Raw genomic sequence first — 13,888 nt, 5'->3', positions numbered from 1 at the left:
GATAAAGATCGACACGTGCAAGATGGAATTGGGCGTCGCGCGATGAAGCCGAAGCCCATAAACAAAAAGAAGACCCCAGAGAAACTCGTGGATAGGAGGGGAAAGACCGCGGATAAGATGGTCAACAAAACTAACCCGGTACTCCATCGGAGGCTTTGGGTAGCTTTCCTCGTGGGGGAAGCGCAGGGCATCCTTCTCCTTGGTGAATCCCAACCTCTTCGACAGAGTTCATGTCTTGATTGGAGATCTTGGATCTCTCCCACTCCAGATCTTCGGCGGCCATTGGAGATTGCTGGAGCGCTGGAGTATGCGTGTCGTGGGGAAGATGATTCCCACTCGAGGGGAGCAGAACAGCACAAGCTCGGAGGAGCGCGCAAGGCAATGAGCGCAATGGAGGATTTTTGGCAGAGGCGCAGATGGGCGGAGTGAGCGAAAGTGACAGAGGAAGAAGATGATGGAATTAAATAGAGGTGCGGTGAATCGACGCAGCCATTCGATGAAAAATTTACGGCGTAGATGGATTACACATGGAGAAGGGGTAAAAATGGCTTTTCACTGAGAAAAGAAACGACATAGGGTACAGTACGTGCGCCAGAAAAAGTGGAGGACGTGTGTCCCCCACTTGCACGACGTGTCAATCAGATGGGGAATTTGGACCCACAAGGCAGTGAGAGGAGCGGTTTTCGCATGTTTCCAATACAGAAATCGTGGCTATCATCAGCAATGACGTCATCATGGTAAAAGAAAAGCTCGACTATGAAGCTGGGAGAGATTATCGACAACGCAAGATTATTTCGAGAGCCTTTGATCAAATACAAGTTTTTGCCCAAATGCTCGGGGGCTACTTTGAAAAAATAGAAAACTTCGAGTATGACAACATAGAAATGGCGAGAGCCTATGACCAAATGCAAGCATTTGTTCATAGCCTCGGGGGCTACTCCCATCGGGAGCGCTGGTCGCGCACCCGATAGATATAAAAATATCGAGAAGGATAATAAATATAGCGGCAGAGGATATTAATCTGTGGAGCCTACACCCAAGCACAAGTTCTTGGCTGTAGCCTCGGGGGCTACTCCCATCGGGAATGCTGTTCGCGTGCCCGATGAATTTTTATCAAAAAGAAGAAACAGAAGTGAGTATATTTCGAGTTACACAGATAACTCTACATATACTCCCATCGGGAAGACAAAATAAGTCATCAAATATGAATCGATAAAATGTGCTATTCCAACAGCCAAAAAGCACTCGACAATATATTCTCAGAGCGCTAAAAGTCGCGACAAAATCTCTGAATGCCGCAAAACTTTGCGAAGGTAAGACCCCAGATCCGTTCTGAGCGGCGTGGCACCGTCTCTGACGGCGGATTGCTACTTTTTTCCGTATCAACAGATGCGAAGAAAAATCCTAACGGACGCGTTAGGTACCCGATAAAATATGACTGGGACTCGACAGAATAGTAAGACCTTAAGCGGCACTCGTCGAAGTTTACACCAGTATCCCGAGATCATGTCCAGGGACGTGATCTTGAAGTAGGTTTTTGCGGATTGCCACTAGAGCAGTTAACTAGTACCTGATCCGTCAGATGAACTAGCCCCAACTACCGTTATCCCTGTACAAAATAGTATTTGCATATTGAAAGGTTATGTAATGAGTAAAATTGGAGATTTTCCCTGATTCTCCGATTCAAGAAAAATCTCGGGGGCTACTGACATAGGCATCCCCAATGGGCCTGCCAAAGATGGTACCCGGGATTTACTGGAGGCCCAGGACTCGAAGAATAAGAAGACTCGGAAGCCCATTTAGTTAAGGAAAGATAGATTGTATTAGGAAATATAGAAACTTGTAATCTTACGGGTTGGATACGAAACCCTCCCGAACTCTGTAACTTGTGTATTACGAAACCCTCGGCTCCACCCTCTATATAAGGGGGAGTCGAGGGGCGAAGAAAGGATCGAATCTACTGTCAGCACAACCCTAGTTTTACAATCGTCGAGTACTTTTCGGCTAAAACCTCCGAGATCTACTTGCCCTCTACTTCTAGCAAAACCCTAGTCTACAATCTGTAAGCATTGACAAATTAATCCTTTGTCACCATGTGTGCTTTAGAAGAACCAAGGATATATATAGTTTTATATGGGTAATGACAAACAAAATCGCTGTAAAGTGTTGCACCGATATTAGTTTGGTCACATATAAAAATAAATTTTCAATCTCAATTAGGCTAAGTGTTATTAAAAAGGTAGCACAATTATAGATTAAGAAGAGTTCAAAATATTGTGACGGATTCTACAAAAGAAGGCAGAGTATGTCATTGTTTTGACAATGATTGAGGATGTTGAGTCAATAAGTTCTTTGAGAACTTGGTGTAGTTCCGATAGTGTCAGAACTTTGAAGCTATATTGTATGTGACAATATTAGTGACATATTTCAGACCGCGGAATTAAGGTTTCACCAGAATACCATACATATTTAATGCCGACTCATTTGGAAAATGAGTGATGCGTGAAGACGCAAATGAATTGCAAAATACATACGTTTCTAAGTGTGTCAGAACCGTTGACTAAAGCTCTCCCTAGGGCAAAGTATGACCAACACCAGAATGCCATGGGTGTTAGGTACCTTACAATGTAATCTAGATTATTGACTCTAGTGCAAGTGGGAAACTGTTGGAGATATGCCCAAGAGGCAATAATAAAAGTGGTTATTATATATCTTTGTGTTTATGATAAATGTTTATATACCATGCTATAATTGTATTAACCAAAACATTGATACATATGTGTCAAACAATAAGTCCCTAGTAAGCCTCTTAACTAGCTTGTTGATTAATAGATGATTAGTTTCATAATCATGAACATTGGATGTTATTAATAACAAGGTTATATCATTATATGAATGATGTAATGGACACACCCAATTAAGCGTAGCATAAGATCACGTCATTAAGTTATTTTCTATAAGCTTTCGATACATAGTTACCTAGTCCTTATGACCATGAGATCATGTAAATCACTTATATTGGGAAAGGTACTTTGATTACATCAAACGCCACTCGCGTAAATGGGTGGTTATAAAGGTGGGATTAAGTATCCGGAAAGTATGAGTTGAGGCATATGGATCAACAGTGGGATTTGTCCATTCCGATGACGGATAGATATACTCTGGGCCCTCTCGATGGAATGTCGTCTAATGTCTTGCAAGCATATGAATAAGTTCATAAGAGACCACATACCACGGTACGAGTAAAGAGTACTTGTCAAGAGACGAGGTTGAACAAGGTATAGAGTGATACCGATGATCAAACCTCGGACAAGTAAAATATCGCGTGACAAAGGGAATTGGTATCGTATGTGAATGGTTCATTCGATCACTAAGTCATCGTTGAATATGTGGGAGCCATTATGGATCTCCAGACCCCGCTATTCGTTATTGGTCGGAGAGAGGTCTCAACCATGTCTACATAGTTCACGAACCGTAGGGTGACACACTTAAGGTTTGATGTCGTTTAAGTAGATATGGAATAAGGAATGGAGTTCGGAGTCTCGGATGGGATCCAGGACATCACGAGGAGGTCCGGAATGGTCCGGAGAATAAGATTCATATATAGGAAGTCATATTCCAAGTTTGGAAATGATCCGGTGCATTTATGGTAGGTTCTAGAAGGTTCTAGAAAAGTCCGGAAGAAATCACCATGGAAAGTGGAGTCCCGGAGGGACTCCACCTTGCATGGCCTGCCAACCCTAAAGGGGAGGAGTCCCAGGTGGACTCACCTAGGGTGGCCGGCCAACCCCCCCAAGGAAGGGGTGGGAGTCCCACCTTGAGTGGGATTCCCCCCTTGGGTAGGTTTTGTCCCTTTGGTAGGTTTTGGTTTCGGGTCTTATTCGAAGACTTGGATACCAACACTTGGGGATTTCCACCTATATAATGAGGAGGAGAGGGAGGGGGCAGCCCACTCTTGGCCGCACCACCTAGGGCTGCCCATGGCCGGCGCCCTAGCCACCCCCTCTCCCAAACCCTAGCCTCTCCTCCTCCACCACTTCTCCCGCATACGCTTAGGCGAAGCCCCGCTCGGGAGTTCTCCACCATCACCGCCACCACGCCGTCGTGCCTGTCGGGATTCCGAGGAGGATCTACTACTTCCGCTGCCCGCCGGAACGGGGAGAAGGACGTCGTCTTCATCAACACCGAACGTGTGACCGAGTACGGAGGTGCTGCCCGATTGTGGCACCGTCAAGATCTTCTACGCGCTTTTGAAAGCGGCAAGTGATCGTCTACCGCAGCAACGAGAGCCTCCTCTTGTAGGCTTTGGAAATCTTCAAGGGTTAGTCTCGTTCATCCCCTCGTTGCTCCCATCTTCTAGATTGCATCTTGGCTTGGATTGCGTTCTCGCGGTAGGAAATTTTTTTGTTTTCTATGCAACGAATCCCTACACCTAGACTATGTCGCAAACCTCTGGGTCTGTATCGGAGTATAGCCGAACTTGGTCACGGGTAACTTAGTTGCGTGGCACCCAATAAACTTATCTGTAGCATCGGAAACGGTCTTGTTGTGAGACTCCACTATCATACCTTGGGGGCAAGCATGCATATTGTTTATATTTGGGCAACCCCTACAGGATGTACATCTTATCGATAAGCCGTGTCTGTTGTTATGGATGTCTCAGCGCACTTGTGCACACGTGTAGGGGGTCTTCAACTTTGATGGACCCGACGAGGATAAAGCCACTGCAGGCATTGGCGGCGCTGCAGTAGTCTCCGTCCAGGTCGGTGACGCGGCACAGGGGCTTCGCGCACGAAGCGTTCAGTACCACCATCTCCAGACCTTGATGGTCATCGTCACCCAATCTCTAGGATATATATATATATATATATATATATATATATATATATATATATATATATATATATAGGACATATTCATGCTACACCCGGGTGTAGTTACTCCCACGTGTGTTTCACACAATCTAGGTAGTATCTATCATACCGAAGAGTATATACATGTAGTATGAAGTATATAAAAATATTTTGGTAGTATATATACTACTTTGTAGGTAGTATGTATACTTTTTTACGTACACTAGGTCTTTACGTATAAATATGCATGTATTTTGTATATATAGTGCAAACTATGGGTGTATTTAATTTTTTTTCACCAAAGTTGGTATGGAGTATCTTAGATATAGTGTACAAACATACTCAAACCAATAAAGTATGTTATATACTTCCGTATGGTAGTATATAAGACGTGGGTGTAGTTACACCCGGGAGTAGGAAGTATTTATCCTATATATATATATATATATATATATATATATATAGGGTCGCACTATTCTGAAACCGGTGCTCAGAATAATATTCTGAGCACCACCGGTTCTATAAGGGGGCGATCCAGCGGAAAACCAGAAAAATCCCACTCTGTTTTTCTCACCCACGCACAAACCAAAGCCTCACCGCCCCGACCGCACCTTCTCCGCCTGCAGCAGGTCCACGCCGCCGGCGAGATCCCCCGTCCGCTCCTCTTTCCCCGCCTCCGGAAGCTTCTCACGCCGGCCCGCCTTCCCCGTCGCCGGTAGGCTCCCGCGGCACCTGTCCTTCCCCACGGCCAGGAGGCCTCATCCTTCCCTGTCGCCGGCAGCCGCAGCGACTTTCCCGCGGATGGGACGCCCCCACGGAGCCCCACCTTCCACCTCTACCTGCGAGTCCCACCCGGCGGCGGTCGCCCAGGGCTCTATCCCCACTGCCGACGCGCCCTCCCGCTGGTCTGCTGCTACTCCGCCTGCCGCCGCCCCATGCCCATCCGCTGTGCTGCGTGTCTGCTCGCCAAGGCAACTGCTGCAGGGGAGTAGCCAGAGATTTCTTCTCCCGTTTTTCTTCGAATTTCTGCATGCAATTTATCTTTCCATGGGATGAATCATCGGAACAGTTTGAGTGGATTTGACAATACAAATTGGGATGCAGCAGTACACTCATCTGAAACTGGGAAGCGCATGAGTTAAGATCCCCTAGTCGGCTGGTGGTCTGCATCAATCGTTGTCGCGGAGCATCGGTCGCCTGCGCTGCCACTCGATGCTATGGCTTATCCAATGTCTATCACAAGGAAGTACAACCCGATGCTTATCAGAAGCTCATGTGGGTGCCAAGCAGAAGTTTAGGTGAAAAATAATAAGAAACGAACACGGCAACAGGAAGAAACTTAGCATCATAGTACAGAGGAAGTGCGGCCACGCGATGCAGAATCGGATGGCACGATGGCTGACGGCGAAAAGGACAGGCTGATGGTGCAGAGGATGGGCAGCGCGACAAGTCCCAGGTTAACATGGCAAGCATCGGGGAACACGTAGCCCATCTTCTCCAACATAACACCTAAATAGCATCAACTTGTTGCCAGAAAACATAAATAAATTGCAATTAGTGAAACTAGTCTCCAACAGCAACACACACGATGGAGGACAATTTGATCAGAACAAATCAATCAGGAACCTTAAGAAAGAAAGAGCTAGCTTTGGTGCAGCGCTTTCCTGCAACTTGAGTGCTTGACGTACATCTGCTTTCTGGTGCGGTTTACCACATCTGTATTATACAGAACAAGCAAGTACTTCACATTTTTTTTCAAAATACCGAATATTATTTGGTACATCACAAACAAACAAAAATCAATGTATACACGAACTGTTTGTTGTCTGCAGATTGAACATTTTTTATGTAGCATATATGAGCATAACTGAAGAATAAAATTGCTCACAACAACAAATAGCAAGTCATCTGCTGCTGGCTCGACCTGGTATACACGCGAAGACTAGAGAAAGTACAAGCAGTAATTACAGGAAATAAAAGTTTTCAAAGAAAATACCCCCACATAAGTTCACATAGCAACGTTGTGAAGTTCAAATATTAAGATCCGAGAAGTGCAGAATATATTAAACAAAGTCTAGGGACAATTTAAATTTATCATTCTGAAACACACATGTTTAATTACTGTAAAACACACCAGTATCGAAACATTCCTGGAAGTACAACCACGACGGCCAAGAAGTCCAAGGACATGTCGCGAGAAGTTCAGATGCGCGTGGTTGTACTGCACATTTTGTGTGGTCGTGGAACTCAAATGGACAGTGTACGAGGAAATTATTTGTTTTACTGAACACTTTCATGAAACCACACCAAGAAGTACAACCGCATTGCCCGGTAAGTACAAGTTCATTTCGATGGAAGTTCAGCGCTCTGTTTTTACGGGGCGGAAATCTATTTACCAAATCTCATCGATTTGATCACCGACCACTTCAATCATTGTCACCAAAAATCTTTATATGATAGAGTATATGTCTAATTTCATTACCTACATCATTTCGTTACAAATAAATGGCTCTAATCCATCAAATTCAAATCGTTAACCCCAAAATATACCGGAAACATGATTTTAAAACTTCTAAAATTAGTTTTAAACCGTTCGGATTTGGAAAAAATGGTACATACAAAAAAGATGCGCCATTTTGAAACCTTTCCAACCGTATATCATTTCCATTGTTTAATTATACCGCATGGAAATCACGGGGAAAATCACTCGCCGCCCGTCATATAAATGGGCGGACAGTAATTCGAGTTATTATCTTAAACTGTAAGGAATTAGAGAAAACAATTGGAATAAGAAAGTTGCGCCTAGTCCATAGCTTTCCAACGCCATATCATTTGCATCATTCCGATATACGGTTGAAACAAATCATCCAAATTACTGTCCGCTCGTTTTTTGAGTACGTCCGAATTTCGGTATTTTCAAAATTGTTCAAAAACTGTGAAGATTTTGAAAAAACTTAAAACATGAAAAAGTTGCGCAATTTCATTATCTTTCCAACGCCATATCATTTGCATCATTCCGATATACGGTTGAAACAAATCATCCAAATTACTGTCCGCTCGTTTTTTGAGTACGTCCGAATTTCAGTATTTTCAAAATTGTTCAAAAACTGTGAGGATTTTGAAAAAACATAAAACATGAAAAAGTTGCGCAATTTCATTATCTCTCCAACGGTATATCATTTGCACAGTTTCGATAAGCGATTCAAAAACCGAACTAAAAGTTCGTTTTTTTGGCCATATAGAAGCGTTTTCGTATTTTCAAAATTAAATTTAAACCGTACAAAATCTGCAAAAATTATGAACATGAAAAAGTTGCGGTTTTTCATTATCTATCCAACGGTATATCATTTGCATAGTTCCGACAAACGGTTGAGAAAATCTAAGTATAATCAGTAGCTTTGAATAAAACGGGAAGTTCAACTAAGTTCGACAAAAAAGTTAAACTGTGTTATTCGGGAAGTTCAACCATGTGTCCAGGGAAGTACAAGTCGGTGCTCAGAATATTATTCTGCAACCGGTTGCAGAATAGTGCTATATATATATATATATATATATATATATATATATATATATATATATATATTACTATAATTAATGATGAGATAGATCATAGTGGTATCATATCACATATAACTAGAAATATAAATATCAAATAGATCCTGTACACTACTTTTTTTATTGAGATTATACAAATCAATAAATATAGAAAAACTATGATAATTCCTTGGGGGAGTGGATTTTGTACACCCACGCATGGGAGTGGGTGCTTCCGTCACCGTTCACTGTGCTTTGACATTTGGATAAAAAGAGAAGAGAGAAAGCAATCTTTCCATCTACCGTTCATTGTGCTTTGATTTTGTACACCCTATACAAAAGTATTTCTCATTCCTTCGGCTCAAAATAATTGTCTAAAATATATGTATCTACGCCAAATATATGATATCATTTGTTACAGGGATAGTATCATCTACTAGTATACAAATTTAATTTGGCTTCCAAATGCATATGCATGATATTACTATATGATATTATGCATTCTGACTAGTCTTAGTCACTAGTGCTTTTTAACAAAAGATAAAATGGATTGGTGATCACTATATTTGTCTAGCCTCACTACTCACTATTTCTGTTCCAGCCTCCTTTCGTTCTCCCTTTATGAGAGTCAGCATCGGTGTCTCGGGCCCAAGTGATGCCTTCCTCAGTGGCGAAGTTGGCCAAATAGTAGGTGTCGTAGGGCTAGGCCTAGGGTTTGTTGTCGTTGTCATTGTCCTGTTGGTCTTTAGCTTCTTACCAGGATGTGGTTGTTGGATCTCATGCTTGCTAGTGGAGCTTCTTCTTGTCATGATGCTCTATTGGTTAGAGTCGGAGGTGATGGGTAGGAGCACTATTGGATCCTTCGTCTATAACACCCTTTTATCCGATACGGTCGACGATGGTGCCAATCGTACAATGTTCTTCTCCTCTACTCATGGTGATTCAGAGAAGGGAGGATTGGTTGATGTGGAGTACAATGTGGCGGGTCTATGGCATGGGAGCTACGAAGCTTCTATTGGGACTGCATCTTTGGCAGTACAGCTTATGATACTGGGTGGCGCCAGGATTTTCAGCTTCTCACCGGTGATTGGATTGCACACGAACACGGGCCAGTCTGACGAGTTGGGTTCGAGGAGAAGGAAGCTGTTGCAGGTTGTTAGTTAATCTAGTGTGTCAGTAATAAGTGTCAATGTCGTTTTTCGTCAGTCTCGTCAGTTAGTTCAGTTTGGTCAGTTAAGTTCAGTTAGTTGTTCCGTCAGCTATTTGCTAGGAACAGATAGGTTAGGTTTTGGTCGTTGTCTCCGATCCGATCCATGCGTTGTGAGCTCGTGTGCTCGGTCGTGGGATGGCACGATCATCATGGGCAACGTGTGAGCAGGCACGATCGTTGTCTTGCTGAATAAAAGGAAGAAGCGAACAGAAAAGGCTGTAGGCATTCACACAGCAACAAACTCTCTCGTCATTGTCTCCTCTCTGTTGTGCACTAGTTCGTGAGTGTGATCGAGAGAGAAGAAAGGCTACAAGTGGTATCGAGCCTGCCGATCATGGTAGGATCCAAGCCGCCGCCGCCAAAGAGGGATGCGTCGGCGGGGAAGAAGAAGCCCACGGACACGGCGTCCGGGTCGGGCTCAAAGTCTCCGAGGCGCACCTCTCTCTCGCCGGTTCGCCGTGGTCGCGGGGAGCACCATGGGCGCGAGCTAGCGACGAGGGAGAGGGTGGTGCGCGACGTCACCGGCGGCTCGCAGTGGCCGACGCTGACACGCACCAATTACGCGGATTGGGCCGTTCTCATGCGCGTCCAACTGCAAGTCCACGGGCTGTGGGAAGCCGTGAACGAGGGCGAGTGCGACGAGCATGACGATCGCGCCGCTCTGTCGGCTCTACTGCGAGCCGTGCCGCCAGAGCTGGTGCGCGTCCTCGCCGCCAAGGACAACGCCAAGGCGGCGTGGGACACGATCAAGACACTGCGCGTCGGAGCGGAGCGCGTGCGCGACGCCAAGGCTCAGACGCGCCGCCGCGACTACGATCGCCTCGCGTTCAAGGACAGCGAGACGGTGGAGACCTTCGCGCTGCGCCTCTCCACGATCCTGAGTGATCTGGAGATGCTCGGCGACCCGGAGGACGAGCCCAAGGCCGTGAGGAAGTTCCTGCGCGTCCTTCCACGTAAGTAGCCGACGGATGGCGTCGTCTATTGATTCATTGCTAGATATCAAGACGATGTCAATCGAGGAGCTGAGCGGGCGGCTCCTCGTGGTGGAGGAGAACGAAGCCGTGGACGGAGAGGATGACTCCGGCAAGCTGCTCCTCACGGAGGAGGAGTGGCGCGCACGCTTTGCGCGCGGCGCCCACGGCGGGAACAACAGCGGCTCGGGCGGTGATCACCGTCGGGGCGAGGAACCGCGGCAAGGACCGCGACGACAAGCGATCCACCGGGGAAGGCTCCAACGCCTCCGGCGGGTCCAAGAAGGACGACACCTGCCGCTACTCGCGGCAAGAAGGGACACTGGGCGCGTGAGTGTCGCAAGAAGAAGAGGGAGGAGGCGCACCTGGCCAAGATCGACGACGACGCCGATCCCGCGATGCTGCTCGCTGAGGTCGAGCTCGACACCGCGTCACCAACTGCTGCGCCTGACTCCATCACGGCAGGCGCCGCCAGCGCCGCCCGTACCGGTGCCCGCGCCGGAGCGGCGCTCATCTTCCTCAACGAGGAGAACGCCAAGACCGTCCCAGGCCCAGTCGCCGGCCAGCTCGACTCCACCTGGTACCTTGACACAGGGGCGTCAAACCACATGACAGGAGATCGAGCGGCGTTCGCGGAGCTCGACGAGGCGGTGCGCGGCAACGTGCGCTTCGGCGACGGCTCCGTGAGTACGGATCATGGGGCGCGGCACCATCGGCTTCAGCATCGATGGAGGACCACGGCGCGCCTTCGGGGATGTGTACTACATCCCCAAGCTCCGGAGCAGCGTGGTCAGCCCGGGGCAGCCGGACGAACACGCTCGGCGACATCGGGATCGGGCACGGAGTGCTAACGATCCATGACGAGGCGCGGCCAGCTCGTCGTCAAGGTAAACGCGCGCCAAATCGTACGTACAAGTTGACCATCCGTCCTGTGCAGCGGGTGTGCCTTGCCGTGCGCCACGACACGACGCCATGGCGCCGGCATGGACGCTTGGGTCACCTCCACTTCGAGGCGCTGCGCAGAATGGCGCGGGAGGGCCTGGTGCGCGGCCTGCCCGGCATCGAGCACGCCGGCGAACTCGTGAGGCGTGCCCGGCCGGGAAGCGGCGTCGAGCGCCTTTCCCACAGCAGGCCAAGTTCAGAGCAGAGGAGCCGCTCGAGCTTGTGCACGCTGACCTGTGCGGCGCGATCACGCCGCCAACTCCAGGAGGTCGCCGCTACTTCCTCTTGCTCGTCGACGACTACAGCCGCTACATGTGGCTCGTGTTGCTGTCGACGAAGGACGAGGCCGCCACGGCACTCAAACGCTTCCAAGGCTGAGGCACAGACGGAGGCACGCCGCCCGCTGCGCACGCTGCGCACGGACCGCGGTGGTGAGTTCACCTCCGGCGCGCTCGCCGCGCACTTTGCCGACACCGGCGTCAGGCGCCATCTGACGACGCCGTACTCGCCACAGCAGAACGGCGTCGTGGAGCGACGCAACCAGACCGTGGTTGGCATGGCAAGGAGTATGATGAAGGCGAAGAAGCTTCCAAGCTTTCTGTGGGGAGAGGCGGTGACCACGGCGGTTTACCGCTGAACCGTTCCTTCACCCGCAGCGTCGACGGCAAGACGCCGTTTGAGGCGTGGCACGGGCGGAAGCCCTCCGTCGAGCATCTCCGCGTCTTCGGCTGCATCGCGCACGTCAAGTCCGCGCGCCCCTTCCTTCGCCAGCTCGACGACCGCAGCACTCCGATGGTGTTCATCGGGTACGAGCATGGGACAAAGGGGTACAGGGTCTATGACCCAACCACTCGCCGCGTCCATGTGTCTCGCGACATCGTCTTCGACGAATCGGCGAGCTGGCCTTGGGAGGAGGACGAGGAAGCAGCTGCTGTCGATGGTGGCGAGTTCGCGGTCGAATTCATCACCACGCCTGCACCACCCACCAAGCCTCTGGAGGAGCCAGAGGTAGAAGAAGCGGACGTGGCAAGCCCTGCCGTCACGCAGGGAGCAGCCACGCCGATCCAGCCTGCAACCGCGGCGCTGTTGGCGTCAGAAACCCACCGGCGGGCAGCGACTGGCCAACACGGTAGAGCCGGGAATGACTAGGGCTGCGGCTGGCCCCAGTCCCTCAGAGCGACGGCCCGCAAAGCCTCCTGGTCGCGCGCCGATGCTCGGGTCGCAAGGGCGTGCCACCCGACCTATACCTGGTCGGGAAGGTGTGGATGATGCCTCGCTTAGTTTCTCGCGGGGCACACACGTACACGTTAAATACGAGCCTCGATCGGCTCTCGGGTTGTCCTGTGAATCGGCTCAGGGAGCCGATTCACCCATGATTCGTCCAAGGTGGCCGAATATATGGTGGTCCTGCTTGATCAATATAAAGCGTATGAGATCCACGACGATCTAGGGTTTTCACCGCATAATCGGATCATCCTACTCACGATTGGGCCTCGCGCTCACGCACGGTAAACGTAAGCCAGCCCTAGACAAGGCCTAAAAACCAACACTAGGTTGATCCTCGGAACGTCCTGTCTAGGGGCAGCAAACTACACCACTGCATGCCGCTGGATCCTCCAACCCTTTGTAAGGCCTAACTATTGCAGATATTAAACTAATCCTTGATGAATCAAGGATCGACCATAACGGATCAGATCTACTAAATAAAGATCAAGCGGGGTGCCGCCCCTGCACCCATGATGAGGCACAAGGACGGCTAGACGCGCTAGGATTGCACTACGCAAGCATATGATGCTAAGAACGATGCTAACCCTAATGCGTCTACGATAACTACGTTGCTCGCCATCAAAAAGGCTTCAGTACGAGCAACGCATGAACAACTAGGCAGGCTTGTGCTGCCTAGATCGCGAGATGCGATCTAGGCAGCATGATGCTTACCGGAGGAACCCTCGAGACGAAGGAGTTGGCGATGCGCCGAGATTGGTTTGTGTTGAACGTTGGTTGTTGTTTATTCCATAAACCCTAGGTACATATTTATAGTCCAGGGGACTTTCTAATGTGGTCGTGCACTAAACCGTGCACGAGATAAGTTCTAACTTCTAGGCTACCACGCGATCTAATGCATTACAGATACATGGGCATTTTAGCCCAATTTGGTATAAAAGGCCGATTCACATATCTCTTCTATGTATAATCTTTACATCTATCTTGATCGCGGCCCACCTCTGTCTTGGTCCTCCGGCCTGGTCACATTATGGTGATAACACATGCCCCCCTGGTTTTGGAAATGACATTTCCAAAATCATTATGCTTTCTTTCGTCAGGTCATGTCGTGGCAGAACTGCTGCAGCAACCGTCATCATGACGCCTTGTCTTCC

Source organism: Lolium rigidum, chromosome 2 (assembly GCF_022539505.1).
Source record: "Lolium rigidum isolate FL_2022 chromosome 2, APGP_CSIRO_Lrig_0.1, whole genome shotgun sequence".
NCBI classification, from domain to species: Eukaryota; Viridiplantae; Streptophyta; class Magnoliopsida; order Poales; family Poaceae; genus Lolium; species Lolium rigidum.
The sequence above is the reverse complement of the archived record's forward strand: the minus strand, read 5'-3'. Positions refer to the sequence as shown.